Genomic DNA, 16,046 nt, shown 5'->3' with positions numbered 1-16,046 from the left:
TTGTTCCTGTGCCTGCATCACTTCTTTGGGACAGATGTCTGTGTGGAATTTAGAGCTGTGGTTCTCAACATGTTGAGTCCCCAGACCAGCAGCAGCAGCACCTGGGAACTTGTGAGAAAGGCAACTCTCTGGCCCACCCCAGACCTACTGAATCAGAACTAATCAGCAGTCTGTTTTCCCAAGCGCTCCAGGTGATTCTGATTCACCTTCAAATGTTAGACCTGGTGGTTAAGAGGAAATGTTCTGCCCATGGCCATGCTCTTCGTTCTGAGTAGATGAGCTTACCTGATGATTTTCCTGTGTGATGCCTCAGATTGTACAGCTGCTGCCGTATCATCTCAGCTTCTTGAAGGAAAAACACCTCGTGAAGGCTTTCTAGACCACTGGACTTTGGGGACGTAGTAAACTCTAGATGGGACTCTTCTAATTACAGGCCCTTAGGCCTTCTGAAGATCACCACCAGATAGCCTGACTCCAGACCAAGGTTTGCCTAAGAAGCAGAAATCTCTGTAATGCGCAGTCTTGTTACAGCATGTGTGTGTAGCTAAAAGTGGTTCTCCTTCCATATAACTTGTTCCTAATTTAGCATCAAATAGCACCATTTCATAAAGTGGTTATGTGCCAGAAGGCACTTAAGAAAAAGGTGAAAGAGATCTGTTTACTTCAGGGTCAAGTCTGAGAACACCTCCTGCTTTCAAAGACTTGGTGTAAAAGGCTTCTCTCTGTCTCACTGGCCCACTAATGCGAAGCTGAGTGTTCTTAACTCACTATGCTTCTCCGAGGCTGTCATTGCCAAGCGGCAGCTTCCAGCAAATACAGGAGTCCTTACCTCTGGCACTAAACACTGACCATGATCTGCCAGATAATTAGAGATCGGGTTCAAGTTTTTTTTTCTGAAAAGCTTTTCATTCTTCATGCCTTTTGAGTGTTACTCACTTCCAAGCTGTGCCGGTGGGAGGAGGTGGGGAGGAGAGGAGTAAAGGAATCCACACGATTCCACTGCTGCCCCCCACCCCTCCAGGGCAGGCTGGAGGATGTAGGACCGGCAGCGTGGCCTGTGACTTCTTAGTCTAACCCACCAGTTCTTCCCTCCTGTCTCAGGGCACTTTTCTCTGGGATGTTCTGCACTTACAGGCAAGTCATCTTTACAGAGAGCCATTTGTTCAGACCAACATCCTAGGAAACTAGGGTGAAGCTAACAGAATTAACAAAGATCTCAGGATTGGAGAGTTGTGAGACAAGTGGTAATATGGTTCTCTTTGTCTTGATTTAACTGACTCGGCTGTGCCGACAGGATGTGGCCACCCTACCTGCTTAGACTGCACGGCCTTTTCATAGGTTTGTCGAAAATGTTTTTGCTATTCCCATCCTTACCTCCACGTGTCTGCTTTCTGGTAACCTTGGAGAGTTGAATAGTAAGCATGCTATTGTGATGAAGGTTATGGGTATTCCCTGACTTAAAATAATTTGAACAGCATGAGACCCTGGACTCCAAAGGGGACCCCAGATAGCTTCTAAGCCAAGGCTTCTCCAAAACACTGCTCTGTGAAGCCCTAGACTTCTGGGGAACACCCTAGGAGGAGTGGGAGAGTAGGAGCAGAGCAAAAGGGATGCGCTGAACCTCCCACCCCATTTCTGCCTTGTTTCTAGCTGACAGTCATTTGAATAAAGTTTTACAGCCAGACATTTGATCTAGACAAAGCAAGTGAGAGGTAAAGCTGGTACCAAGAGCAGTTTCCTTAATGGGCTGGGGCTTTTGAAGCTTTTAAAAAGCAACAAGAATGCCGGCTGGGGTTCTCATTTGTACCTCTTCTCACAGACTGTCCCTTTAGCCCTGTCAGCTAAAAATCACTACAGAACAGTAACAAACAGCTCTTGAACAATGACCCCCCAGCCCAGCTTCTATGTCCTACAAATCTCTGCATCTGAACCCATCCTGATCACCCTTTTTAATAATACCCTTCTGAGGCCTTTGACCAGGCTATTGCCCCTTTGACTTCCTCAGTGTCTGAGCTCTTACTGGTTCCTTGTTAACAACCGAAGTCTCGTCCATCTCTTAAATTCCTTACCCTCACCTCTTTCTCTAGCTATCACCCATCCCTTCCTTTCCCTCATGGATGAGCTTCTAAGAGGAGTTACTTCTTCCCTCTACTTGCTCATCTCCCAGTCATCCCTCAGCCTCCTTCAGTTGGGCTCCTATTAACACCACACCACCAAAATTGCCCTGGCTGAGGTCTCCCCTAACCACCTGATTGTTAAATCCAGTGGGTACTTCTTGTCTTTCCTCAGCCTCAGCAGCACTTAAACGCCATCGATTATACTCTTGAAACCAGCCTCCTTGTCTTTCTGGCTCCTCCTTATCTTTCAGTCTTCTCCACTAGCTGCTTGGCTGTTAGTTTCCCCAGGGAGATCCTTACCCTCTTCTCTCCCCACCCCTCTCGTGCTTTACCTGAGGTTTCACAATGTAATGTTCTCCAATCTTGTCCACTCTCCTTAGCCCCAGACCTGTAAATCCAGTTGTCTACTGGACATCTCTGTTCAGAAAGAGTACATACAGCCCATTAGAATCAACGCTAATGATAAACTTAACTGTGAGGTCCCTAAAATGAGCATATCCTAGGCAATGGCATCTGTCACCCTGTTGCCCAGGCCAGAAACCTGGAAATCATGTGCGACGCCCCTCTCCCTTACCTGGCTGTGGTCCCCACCACTACCCAGTCAACCACCAGCCACTGTTGATTCCAGTATGATGATGGCTGAGAACATGGGCTTTGTGTCTTTTAATAGCCTAGAAGCAGATTTTGGCCCTGTCACTCTTAACCCATCACTTAACCTCTTTGCGCTTCATTTACTCAAGAACAAAGGTGATGCTTCAGAGTGGGTAAAAGGATTAAGTGGGATTATATGTGTAGAGATTAGCACAGTGGCTGGTGCTCAATAAATCATTTTCTCTACCTCCACTGCCCTGACACTACCCTTCTCTTTAATCTGGACGTCTGTAACAACGTCCTGGCAAATTCTCCTTTTCCCTTCATCTAATCCAGTGCTTCTCAGTGTGATCCCTGGACTAGCTGCATCAGCGTCAACTAGGAGCATGTTAAAAATGCAAATTCTCAGGCTCCACCCCAGGCCTACTGAATCAGAAACTCTGGGGTGGGACCCAGCAATCTATTTTAATAAACCTTCCAGGTGATTGTTATGGAGCCAGAATTTGAGTGCCACTGCTTAAACCATCTTCCAAGTTCCACTTGGCTCCCTCTCTCCACCATCCATTTGTCTTCCACCCTCTAGGCCAGCACAGAACCCATCTCTGCCCTGCCATTCCAACTCCTGTGCAGCCTCCTAATGTGCCATACACCCTTTCCTCTGCCAGCCTGCAAGTCCCCTTGGCATTCCCCTTCCAACCCACCCACCTTGCCCACCTTCACCCACCTGGCTAATTGACTCACCTATCTGGATACTATTCAAGCCTTTCCGCCTTGGGAAACGGGGTCCTCATTTTTGCAGCCCTTACTGTAGCCCTTATGCCTCTATTTATTTGTGTGTGTTCCCTGATATACTATGAGTCTATCTCCTTAACATCTAACACAACAGTTGTTGAATGAATGCATGTTTGTTAACAGACTTTTTTTCCTGCTGCCCAAGCAACCATATTTGAACATTTCACCCTCAACGTGAGGCACTGTTTCTTGGATCGGGGCTGAGCACTTCACCCAAAGGAACCCCATGCCCAGGCTTGCCAGCCATCTGTGAGTAAGGAGGTCTTTCTCTCTTCCCTCTTCCTCAGACTTTGGAGCTGGGGATTAGAGAATGTAAGAGTGAACCATGCATCAGATTGGGATGTCATGAAGTTGAGTAGGACCTGGCGTGTGAAGGTAGAGGTAAAGAAGATGGTCTTGGTGGGGGGGGGGGGTGGATAGAAGAGGCGTTGAGAGGAGCAGAGACACCTAGAGGGAGACAGGTCCCCAGACCTGCCTGAGTCCCAGAGCTTTTCAGTTCCTGTCCTGGACCTCGTTAGCTCACAAGAAATCCTCCCCACTCTCCCTTACCCCCACTAGGTTGAAATCCTCCATTAGATAGTTATAACTCTTCGTAGAACACAGTTCTAATGAATTAATTCTAATTCACAATTCTAATGAATTAATCATATAGTTATTAGTTTAAAATCTTTTTTTTTTTTTCCTGCTGACCTGTAAGCTTCTTGAGGGCAAGAAACCTGTCTGTTTTTCGCTTTTATCCCTAGTGCCTAGCTCAGTGCTTTACTACAAAGAGGATTTAGCATGTAGCATGGGATTCAGTACTCCCTATTTAAAGAAAGGCACAAAGAGGCAAAGGGACTGACTTCTCCATGAAATCATATAGTTAAGAAGAGAAGGCAGAGCTTATGGGTCTTCTGCTTCTAACAAGTTCTACTATTTGCCATCCTCCTCGCTGCAAACCCCAGCAATATACAGATGTTCTTAGCGGGGTAGTGCCTTCTGGTTGGGCTCAGGGTTGGTTGTGGGGCCTCACAGGCCCATAGAAAAGATGCTGAGTTTCTTTTTCACTCCCCATCCCTCTCACCCTTTATGCCTGGAAGTGGGGGCGGGGGGATGGTGGTGGCTGGGCAATGGTTTGGGAATCTGGTTCCTCAGCTTATTAGGTGGGAAATTTGGGTAAGTTACTCACTTTCTTCAAGCCTCTCCCTTTCTGTTTATAAAATGAAGGTCACTGCCATGCCTACCCTGGGAGGCTGTTGGGAAGATTAAATGAAGTAAAATACAGAAAGTGCTTGGCACAGTGGCTGGCCCTTGTATAAGCGTTCACTGAAAGGTACCTCATCTCCTACACCTGCCCACGTGCACATCCCCACCCCAATTGGGTCCTAGGTGTCCCCTGAAGATAAACCTATGGGAGAATGCTTGGTGTTCCCATGTAATGGAAATAGCTACTTACTATACAGTGATTGCCACTGCCAGGCAATGTCCTAAACGACAACCATTTTACAAATGATAACACTGAGGCCCAGAGAAGTGAAGTGACTTGCCCAAAATCACACAGCTAATAAGTGGCAGAGGCGAGCCAGCCTCAAACCCAGACATTTGGACTCAGAGCCCAGGCATATAGAAGTGCCAGGAAATGTTGGCTCTTGTGGTAGAAAGCTAGTGCAGGGGTCAAGACCGGGAGAAGGGCAATGTTTTTATGAAAAAGAGCAGGGCAAGTTAGAGTTGGTGTTAAAACATAAGATCATGGAAAGTCTCTTGGAAATTAAGCACATGTTGTTGAATAGTTACTCAAATGGCTTTGCCCCCAGGAGCTGCTGAGTGGTCAAGCCGCAACTTGGTGTAACTGGGAAGCATGAAGTCAGCTACTCTAATCCAAGACAAGCTCTGGGCTGCCTCTCCCATTAGGCTAATGGGCAGATCCGATTCCCAAACAGTGGCTGCCGGTGAGTGGGGCTACAGGTCCCAAGGGCTCTGGGAGCTGAAAGGTAGTGGGTCCCTCACCGCCTGCAGGTCACAGGCACACCCTCTCTGCCTTAAGGATGACTCTGCAGAAGTCAGGTTTTAATGCTGTCCTTCTCAGCCTGTGCTCTATAAAAAGCAGGATCCTTCCCCTCCCACATTTAGGACTCTGACTCACAGTGCATAAGAAAGCAGAACTGTTTAAAGGTTGTTGGGTAATGTGAAGAATCTTTGTAGTATGAATAATTGCTCCATTTAAAACTGGTGGTAAGTTTTTACATTTAAAATGACAGACATATGTAGACATTATTGCCAACTAAATATTGTCCCAGAAATGTCATTCCATCCTTTACTACAATGAGTCTTTGTGTGTGGGTTTTCTCCCAAAGAGCCAGCACAATGCTCTTCATCCATCCCACATGCGTGTGTCAGGAGAGAAGCCCAGAGTCCTTGCAGATCACCCATTCCGGTTCCAGCTCCCTTTCCTAGGGAACCAACAGGGCAATGCTTCTGAGTAGAAAGGACCGACATTCATCAAGCATGTACTATGTGCCTACAGCACTGTCTCTGGGGCTTCATATGTATTTCGTCTAATCATATACAGTAGATATTATTCCCACTTTATGAGAGGAGAAACAGGTTCAGAGCAGTTAGAAACATATAAAAGATGGTAAGAGGTTGAACAAGGGTTTGAGCACAGGTCTGCAAACCATGGATGGGTCTTCCCACCATATCAAGCTGCCTCCCTCTAAGGACGTAAAAGCACCCTATGCTGTTATTGGTAGTTTTCACCTCAACATACCTGCCCGAAAACCAGAGACCCACACACGCTAACACAGGCACCCAGAGAGTTGTGGGTCCACACACCTGGGATCAGTCAAAGTGTACTTCTTCCAACATAGCAGTAAGTAGGGATATGTGGCAGCAAGCAGCTAGTTGTTCAATAAACCATGCCCCCTTTCCTCCTGTGCACCCAGCTAGACCACATTTTCCAAGCTGCCTTGTAAAGCTGCAGCCGTGTGACCCTTCTGGACAATAGAATGTGAGCTGATGTGATATACACATCACTTCCAGGCCTGCTCGTAACCCTTCCACGTAAAATCTTTCACTCTCTATGCCCACCAGCTGAATGGAGAAGAAACACTAAGGCCCTGAGCAGTGGTCCTCAACCTTGGCTGCATGTGAAAACTGCCCAGGCTATGTCCTAGATCAATTAAATCAGAATTTCTGGAAGTGGAACCCAGGCATCAGAATTTGGTAAAGCTTCCCAGGTGATTTCAATGTGCAGTAAAAGCTAAGAACCTTTGCTGTAGAGCCAAACCAAAAAACCAAACCCATTGCCATCAAGTCGATTCCAACTCATAGTCCTACAGGACAGAGTAGAACTGCCCCATAGAGTTTCCAAGGAGCATCTGGTGGAGTTGAACTGTCAACCATTTGATTAGCAGCCGAGCTCTTAGCCACTGGGCCACCAGGGCTCCATTGCTGTAGAGCAGTGGTTCTTAAAATGTGTCCCCATCCAGCAGCACCTGGGAACTTGTTAGAGATGCAAATTCTCAGGCCCCACTTCAGACCTACTGGATCAGAAACTCTGGGGAATCTTGTTTTAACAAGCTCTCCAGGTGACTGATGCGCCCTGAGTAAGGGAAGCCACAAGAAAAAGGAGCCTGGGTCCTGAGCTGCTGCTCGTAAGAGGGCCATGTAGGACAGTCACTGTGTCAGGAACACCCATGTTGAATTGTTGTGTGAGCAAGAAAAAAACTTTCATTGTGTTAAGCCATTGATTCAATAGGTAAGCCTCTACATGGCTTAAGAGAGAATACGGAAGACTAGAAGGTGGGGACTAAGCAGCAGTGTGTGGGAGCTGGCTTGTACCAGCTCATGTGAGCTGACAGTTAAATTCTCAGGAATTCTGCTAGCCAGTTGACATCATGTGGATAGCTTGGAATCGGCCAAGGAGGGAATATTTACACTATGAAAATCATCAAATGCTATAAACCAGGGCTTGTTTTCCCAGAGAGCCAGTTGTTAAATATTAACCAGCATACCAGGACTAAGCATCTAAGAGTGGGAAGGCAGCAAGGGGCAGTGTCTCTGGACGGTAATGAACATCAAAAGAAACGCCAACTTGTGAGGCTCTCTAGGCCCAACCCGCACCCAGGCTTCTCTTGACCATACCCTGTCCTTGGCAAGTCCTTGTCTTTGAGCTTCCAGAAGCCAAGTGAGGAGACAGTGGGAAGCAGGCGGAGGTGAGTGGTCAGGAGAACTATCTTGCAGGTGAAGAATGGTAGATAGGTTTAGATCAGAGCTTCTCAACACTGGCACTATTGACATTTTGGGCCAGATGATCCTTTGTTGTTGGGGGCTGTCCTGTGCATTGTGGAATGTTTAGCCATATCCCTGGCTCTATTCACTAGATGGCAGTAAGCCCCATCCCCTCCGACACCCCCGCCCAAATTTGACAACCAAAAAACTCAATGTTGTTGTTGTTGTTGTGTGCCATCGAGTCAATTTTGACTCATAGCGACCCTATATGACAAAGTAGAACTGCTCCATAGGGTCTTCTTGGCTGTAATCTTTATGGAAGCAGATCACTGAGTCTTTTTCCCACAGAGCTGATGGGTGGGTTTAAACCACCAACCTTCTGGTTAGCAGGTGAGTGCTTACATGTTGCGCCACCAGGGTTCCTTAAAATGTCTCTAAACATTGCCAAACATCCCCTGGGAGACAAAATCACCCCAGCTGAAAACCACTGATTTAAAACTACCTAGAGGGAGGACTGGGCCTCAGCCTGCCATGCTGGCCTCCTGGAGCTGTTTCTATTAGTCTCTTTTCCTTGGTTCCCCATCTTCCCTTATCACTCCATTCCCTTCTCGACCACACAGCACCCAGAACCCGTAGCACCACATTTAGCTGTTGGTTTGGGTGTGCCTGATGGTGTTCCCAAAGTTCTTTAGGTGTGTCAGCTTCTCCCCTCAACCCCACTGGCCTCGATCCATTCCTCAAGGCTGTATGGCACAGCAACTGAGTACTGGTTCCAATGGCAGATGACCTGACTGCATCCTGGCCCTGCCAACACTTCAGTTGTGTGACTTACCGACAGTTATTTAACCTCTCTAAGCCTCTACTTTCTTGTCAATCAAATGGGTAAAGTACTACTTCCTACTTCATAGATTTCTTGTGAGGATGAAATGAGATAATGCTCAAGAACCACTGGCTATTGTTTTTCATTAAATAGATTTAGAGAGTGTGCAGACCCTGTGCCAGGTGCTGGGATACAGTATTGAGACAAACACAACACACAGCCCCAGTCACCACGCCTCACATCGGGGTGGGGGGAGGGCTGGAAACAGTCCAGTGAGCAGGTCATTAAGATGCTGTGTGGTAAGGGCCAGAATAGGAAAAAGCTCTGGGTGCTATAGAAACCCATGGGAGGGGCCCATCCAAGCCTGGGGGCTGAAAGGAGCCTCCTGGAAATAATGAAGGTGGGGCACTATGGGGACCCCGCTGGTTGACTGCCAAGCATACACACCACCACCCCATCCTTACCCACTCTGTGCTCCAGTGTGGGTATCCTGATTGTTCTCAGCCTTCCTGATGGAACACTAAATCTTTTTCTATTTTCTTTTCCTTTTTTTTCACCATACTCTACTCGTGTTCCTTTCTTCCGTCTACCTCGTGGGCAGCCATTTTAATGTGTTAATATTTGTCTTTTTATTTGAATGTATTGTTGCAAAATGTGTATTATTTTGTGCGCCTGTATTTTTAAAACTTTACTACGAAAAATTTCTAAGGTACATAAAAACAGAGATGATAATATAATGAACCTTTATGTACCCGTCATCTAGTTTCAACGATGACCCATATTTTGCCAGTTTTGTTTCATCTATCACCCTGCCCCATTTCCTGCTTTTTTTTTTTTCAGTAGTACTTTAAGATAAACCCCAGACATCATGTCATTTCCCCCATAAATACTTCAGTATGTATCTTCAACAGAAAAGGACCTTTTAAAAAAAATCATAAGCATTGAGTGGATTCTTTCTTCTTTCTTCCTCCCTTCCTTCCCCTCCTGTTCCCTCCCCTTCCATTTTTACAAAACGCTTTGCTTTTAAGATCCTACCGACCTTGTTGCTATGTGTATTTCTAACCCTTCACTTCTAACTGCTGCCTTGCTGTGTGCATTCACCACATTCTGACAACTCTCTCAGTGAGGGACACCCAGGTTGCTGCCAACTCTCCTCCATCACAAGTAAAGCTGCAGTGAACACTCTCCCACGTGCCACTTCATGGCCTTTGTGAGGATGTCCCTGGGACCAGAATTGCTGGGCCACACAGTATGCATTTACATAACTAGACTAAGAAGGCCAGGCTGCCCTCCAGAATGGTGGCAGTAGTCCACACTCCCACCTCAGTCCCCACATCCTGACAACAATTGGCATTATCCAGCTTCCAATTGTTGCCAGTCTTAAATTCACATTTCTCTGGTGATTACCAGTGATTTTGAGTATCTGATCATAAGCTGGTTTTTAGGGTTAACTCTTCTGTAAATTGCATGTTTGAATCTTTGGCCCATGTTTCTATTCAGGCCTCTGTCTTCTTCTTGATCTGTAAGAAATTCCTTGTGTATTCTATCAGTCCCTTGTCAGTTGCAGATGTAAGCACCTTCTATTCTGTCATGCTGTCCATGGTCAGAATCCTACCTGTGATCAGGTATCCTCCCTTCCCTCTCACTCGCCGCTCCAGGGAGATATCCTGCTGAGTCTAATCCATTCATGGAACTCATATTCCCCTTGCCAGTAATGGGGTTTGGAATGGGGTTTTGACCCAATTCTGCCTTTGGAGTTGGAGAAGTCAGCTGGTGGGCTTCCAGGAAAATGTCTTCCCTCTTAAAAAAGAGACACAAGAGGAGCCAGTCTCTCCTGTCTGTGGATGTTCTCTGCATGTGGCATGGAGTGTCTGCAGCCATCTTGCTACCAGCCCACGAACAAAGCCACCATGAAGTTACAGCATCTTTGGTGGCATGATTGAGCCACTGCATCATCGACCCTGGGCCCGTTCCAACTCTGGACTTCCTTTTAAGTGAGATAATAAATGTCTTTCTTGTCTAAACTAGATGAAACTGGGGTTTCCGATCCTTACAGCCAGAAGGATATGGACAGATATAGCCTCTAAGCCAGTGGTTTTCACACTTTTTTGACCATAATCACCAGTAAGAATTACTGTAGATGTCATGATCCAACGTACACATGACTTAAACAACATGATTGCAACCAGTGTCACAGAACAATTAGTGTAAGAATCATAGATTGGAAAACTAATTTGCTATGTAAACTTTCACCTAAAGCACAACAAAATGTTCAAAAAAAAAAAAAGAGGAAGCATCCTCTCAATGTTAAAAAAAAATCTGCTTAGAGTTGTTTGCATATTCGGTTGTCCATACAGCTATGACTCAATTAAATGATATTGTTTCAAAAATAAAAAAACAACACTTACCTTTACTATGGCTAATGTACTCAGAGAGTCTCTATTCTATTTCTTTTTTTTTTTTTAAATGTTGGATGTGACCCACTAAATTGATTATGTAAACTACTAACAGGTCATGACCTGCAGTTTGAAAAACACTGCTCCAGGTCTCAGCCCTCTGAACTGAGGCCTGAAAAAATGATGGGCATTAGTCCAATGAGGTGTGGTGACGGGGTGTAAGGGTGGCAAGGAGAGTGTTTTCTCCCAGAGAACACTGTGCAGAGGCCCTCAGGGGGTGTGTCCTGGGGAGGGGAGAAGGGGCATCTGATACCTCCCTCCTCCAAGGATGACCACACAGTGAGCCCTTGATAAGTATTCGTTGATGGGTTTGTCCCCTCCTACAGCTCTCCTCCTCCCAGTATGCCTTTCTGCAGCCTTGTTCTGTGAATAGAGCAGGCTAGAGCTCTTATCTCACCTCCGCCTGGCCTGCAGGACACTGGGTCCCTGCAGCCTGCTAATTACAGATGGCTGGGAGGATTACTAGGGCCCTTGTCTGGCAGAGACTTGACAGCAATGGGTTTGTCTGGCAGCTGGGCCCCAGCTCTAAATTCAATATCCACTGCCCCACAGCGTAAGGGCTCACCTTGATAAACCCCCGAGACAAAGCAGGGAGACAGACAGGGTTTGTTCTCAGCACAGCACTCACCTTCTGAATACAGTTTTTGTTTAAGCTCGAGGCTGGGAACATTCCATGGCCAGGCACACTTGTTGTCGCCTCAAGGTCAGACTTCCCTCAGCACTCCTCGTTGGAAACCATCTCCTACAGCTGCCCCTGCTCCTGCCCCCTGGTTTTGGGTGCAGTTATATGACTCTTAGAAAGACCTAGAGGTGCAAGCATACGGTGTCCTCAATTCCCGGCACAGACTGGCTGCTTCACATTTTTAGCTGGTGCTGAGAGACTGGCTTGCACACACACAAATGCACATACATGTACGCATCCCTGACTCATAACCACATTTCTGCTGCAGGGTTGCAGAATCATCTTTTTTTTTTTTTTTTAAATTAAATCCAGCATCTGCAGCCACACAAAGGTAAGAGCATAGAACATTTTGTCCCAGTAACTTCTGGGGAAATGGAAGTGAATTCATTAGACCAGGTGGATGGAAAAGCCATATCATAGTGCCGCTCCAGAGCCAGAGGTCCCTGCAGCCCTGGCTTTGGTTCTGAGGGTTTGGCAGGGCAGACGGTGGCTTGCAGCTGAATTCCCTAACCCAAGCCTGCTAAGCATGGTGTTGAGCTCACAAATTCAGCATGCATTTATGTGGTTGCAATGAATAAAAGGTTAGAGAAGGACGCCTGGTCTGGGGTGCGGTGGGGGAGACCTAGAAGACGTGTGCTGCAAAATGCTTTATTAGAAGGTCCTGAAAATTAAGATACCGGAAGCACTGTGTTTAAAGAAGAGAATATGGGTGAATGATAACAGAGGAGTGTACTTGTGAAGATCACACTGTTTAGAGTCTAGATCAACCAAGACTCATATTCTGGCTCTGCTGCTTACTAGCTGTGACCTTTGGCAAGTTACTCTTAATCTCTGAGTCTTAGTTTTCCAATCATTAAAATGGATAAAACTTTGTGAGGGTGACTGTGAGGGTTAAATTGGATTGCAGAGAATTTAGCACAATTCCCGCAAGAGAAAGGGCTCTATAAATTTAGCTAGTATAGTACTACAGTTCACTTCACATTCAAGTGAAACACTTTTCATTTGGACAATGGAATAAAGGCTTGTGTTGATTTTCTTTTCTCTCTCACTCTCTTTATAAAATCTAATTTACTCCAGAGAAGCAGAGGGATTAACCTGGGCAGTCCCTGAATTGGCTGTTTCCAAGAAGCTAACTTCAAGAGGGCCACTCACCCTAGAGGCCGCAGGACATCCCCTGCCAGCAGGCTGGCTTTCAGAGGTGCTGCTATTGGTGTGTGCTGCACTTTTTTGCTCAGTCAGGACAAGCTGTACTTGTGCTCTTGGCCTCAGAGACCAGGTGTGGGAACTTATGGGTGAAGCAAATGCAAGCAGCAGGCAGGGCAGGGTGGAGAGTAGCGTCACTGGTGAGGGCCCTGGAACAGTCTCGTCCAGGATCTGCTGGCTGCCTGGGCTTGGCTGGCTCGCTTCTGGCGCTCTCTACTCACGCAGCGTCTGCCTTCTCTCTGCCCACCTGTACTCAGAAGAACCAGGTGCTAAGGGTGTGTGTCTCCAACCATGCAGCATCGTAGCTACCATTTTGCAAATCCTAATTATACGCCAGGTTCTTCACGCGTATTTTCTCACTTAGTCTTCACCACAGTCCTAGCAATTAGCTACTATTGACTCCAGTTTGTAAATGAGGAGATCCACCAGGAGGGTGTTGCAGATACCCAGTTGTGAAGAGCGGTGGTGGAAGTAGTGAAAATGATTTATTGAGCACCAGCTACTGTACTAATCCCTTTATCTATAGTCTCATTTAATCCTTTTAACCACTCTGAAGCCTCATCCTTAATGCTAAAGTAAACGGACTTTGGATCTCTTGTGGCGTCCACACTGTTCCCTGTCCAGTGCCAGGAATGCTGACTTCAAATATCCCATGGACGTAGTCTCTCAGACAGGGATTCATGTGGAAACTCCTCTTTGGGTTGGGAAGGACCCCTGAATTTATGCGTTGGCTGCTCATATTGGAATTGGACACTCACCGACTGCTGGGAACTGTGATGAGCATTTTATTATTGCATAGGCATTATCTCCTTTAATCCTCACACAAGCCCATGACGTAGGCAGTATTATATTCCCACTTCAAAGGTGGTGAGGAAGACAAGGTTATAAGGCACTGATGACGCGTGCCAGCCTGCCCAGGTCGGTCCCACAGCGCAGCCCGCGTAACCCTGGGAGACCTGGAGGTTAGTCCCCGTGCTACGGCGACCGCCGAGGGTCAGCCTACAGGATCTGGAGCGGACTCGCTGTGGGACCAGTCCTCGGCCTCGGGTTTCCTGGAGCTGACCTTGACCTCAAAATCCGCCCTGGCCTCGGGCAGCCTCAGGCAGCCTCGGGCCAGCGGGGAGAGCTGAAGCTCCTTCAGGCCTTGATCGCCGCCCCTGCGCGGTGTGCTTAGGTCATCTTGGCCGCCACCTGACCGTGGTGGTCGCTCCTGAATTTCCCACCTGCCCCGGGAGTCGTCCTGTGAACAGATTGATCTGGAGAGTTATGCCCACTTCACAACACCATGCTTAAAACTATGGTCATTGCGAAAGTACTACAGAATCATCACATGGCATTTAGAAAAACTTCAGAGAATAATAAAATGATTTTAAGAGCACCCCTAATTGTCACCAAGCAAATCATTGTTAACATCTGCATTATTTCATTACTTTCTATTCTGTGTATGTATGTATGCTGTTATTAGGTGCCGTTGAGTCAATTTTCAACTCATAGTGACCACGTGTGACAGGAGAACTGCCCCATAGGGTTTTCTAGGCTATAATCTTAAGGGAGCAGATCGCCAGGTCCTTCTACCACAGAGACGCTGGGTGGGTGGAGACTTTGGGTGAGTTAAAACCACCAACCTTCCAACCTTTGGTTAGCAGCTGAGTGCTTAAAGTGATTGTGCTTACGTAGCTATTATAAAATGCACATACTAATGTGACTCCAGGGTTATTTCCACTTACCTTTTTAACATAAACATTTTCACCATGTTATTACAAACTCTTCCGAACTATAATTTCTTATGACAGCATACAATTTTATTGAGTGGATATGCTATCATTTACCTGAGCATTTTCCAAATGTTTGACATTCAAATGGTCTCGAAAGTTTCACATTCAAAATTATTCTGTGATAACATTCTTGTATATAAAGTCTTCTTGGTATTTAAGCCAATTTCCTTAGGTTATAGCTGCAGGGGTGGAATTACTAGGTTAAAGGGTATGCATATTTAAAGGCGTTCAATGTTATTGCCAAATGGCTTTCCATGAGAGTTTGGGATGAGGGAGAATACTTAGAACACTACTGCTTATATTCCAGAATTTTCTTTCAGGAAAGCATCTAAAATGTACTTCCATTGACACATAGTATGCCTCTCGGGAGCGTCTGCATTTAAGCCAGAATTAGAGCTTGAAAATGAAATTTTTGTGCCCTAACGGTGGGCTTTCAGAGATGAGAATGCAGGTTAGGGAGCTTCTTTTGGGTTTGGAGGGTCTTTCTGGTGATCCCGAGCCCCTGCATAGAGTTCTGCTAGAGGCCAAGGATCATAAATTGTGTGGGAGAGAGTTCATCTTGGGGGAAATGAAATAATTCACAAATCCATAAATTATTGATGATCGTACCCTTTCTCTTCCAGATGACAAGGTAACAGAGTAATAAGATATGATCATGGGATAACGCCCCTAAAATAGCAAACATGTCCGAAGGCACATCAATATTGCCGAATTGATTCTGCTGTCAGTGTGTGGGCTTCTGGGGTGAGAGATCAAGTCAAAGCCCAGACCAGCTTCTTGCTTACTTTGTGTAAATCTACTCACTGTCTAGAATCTTCAGACCAATGTCATTACCACTTGCTTTGTGATGCCCAGTGATGAGCTGAAGCTGACCAGCAGTCTGTCCCACAGTGGTCAAGGAGCCTAATAGTCCTGCATGGAATGGGAATAAAGAACATACCTTCTGAATCAACTCTCTGCCTGGCTGAGCAAATCCCTCCATCTCTTCTTACACACACTTGCCCTGCTTTGCAACCCTCCCCTCTATCCAGCCTTGGAGAGTCAGTCCCTCCAGTTCACTGGCAACCACCTCACACTTGACACTTTCTTTTTTTTGTTAATTTTTTTATTGTACTTCAGGTGAAGGTTTACAGAACTAATAGATTCTCATGAAACAGTAGTACACATATTATTTTACGACATTGGTTAACAACCCCACGACATGTCAACCCTCTCCCTTCTCGACCTTTTTTTTTTTTTTTGGTGAAAATATACATAACCAAAGATACACCATTTCAAAAATATCTACATGCACAGTTCAGTGACATCGACTACGCTCTTACAATTGTGCTTCTATTCTCACTTTAGATGAAGGTTTACAGAACAAAATAGTTTCTCATTAAACAGTTAGTACACATGTTG

At 46.1% G+C, this 16,046-nt stretch overlaps 1 pseudogene; it reads right to left on the bottom strand.

Moving 5' to 3' along the window:
* Positions 1 to 13,864: 13,864 nt before the first annotated feature.
* LOC111821247 (tigger transposable element-derived protein 1-like) overlaps positions 13,865 to 16,046 on the bottom strand; it is a 104,003-nt pseudogene continuing 101,821 nt past the window's right edge.

This window comes from Trichechus manatus, unplaced genomic scaffold (genome assembly GCF_000243295.1).
Source record: "Trichechus manatus latirostris isolate Lorelei unplaced genomic scaffold, TriManLat1.0 scaffold00073, whole genome shotgun sequence".
Lineage (NCBI taxonomy): Eukaryota > Metazoa > Chordata > Mammalia > Sirenia > Trichechidae > Trichechus > Trichechus manatus.
Note: the sequence above shows the minus strand (reverse complement) of the source record. Positions and strands in the feature narration are given on the sequence as shown.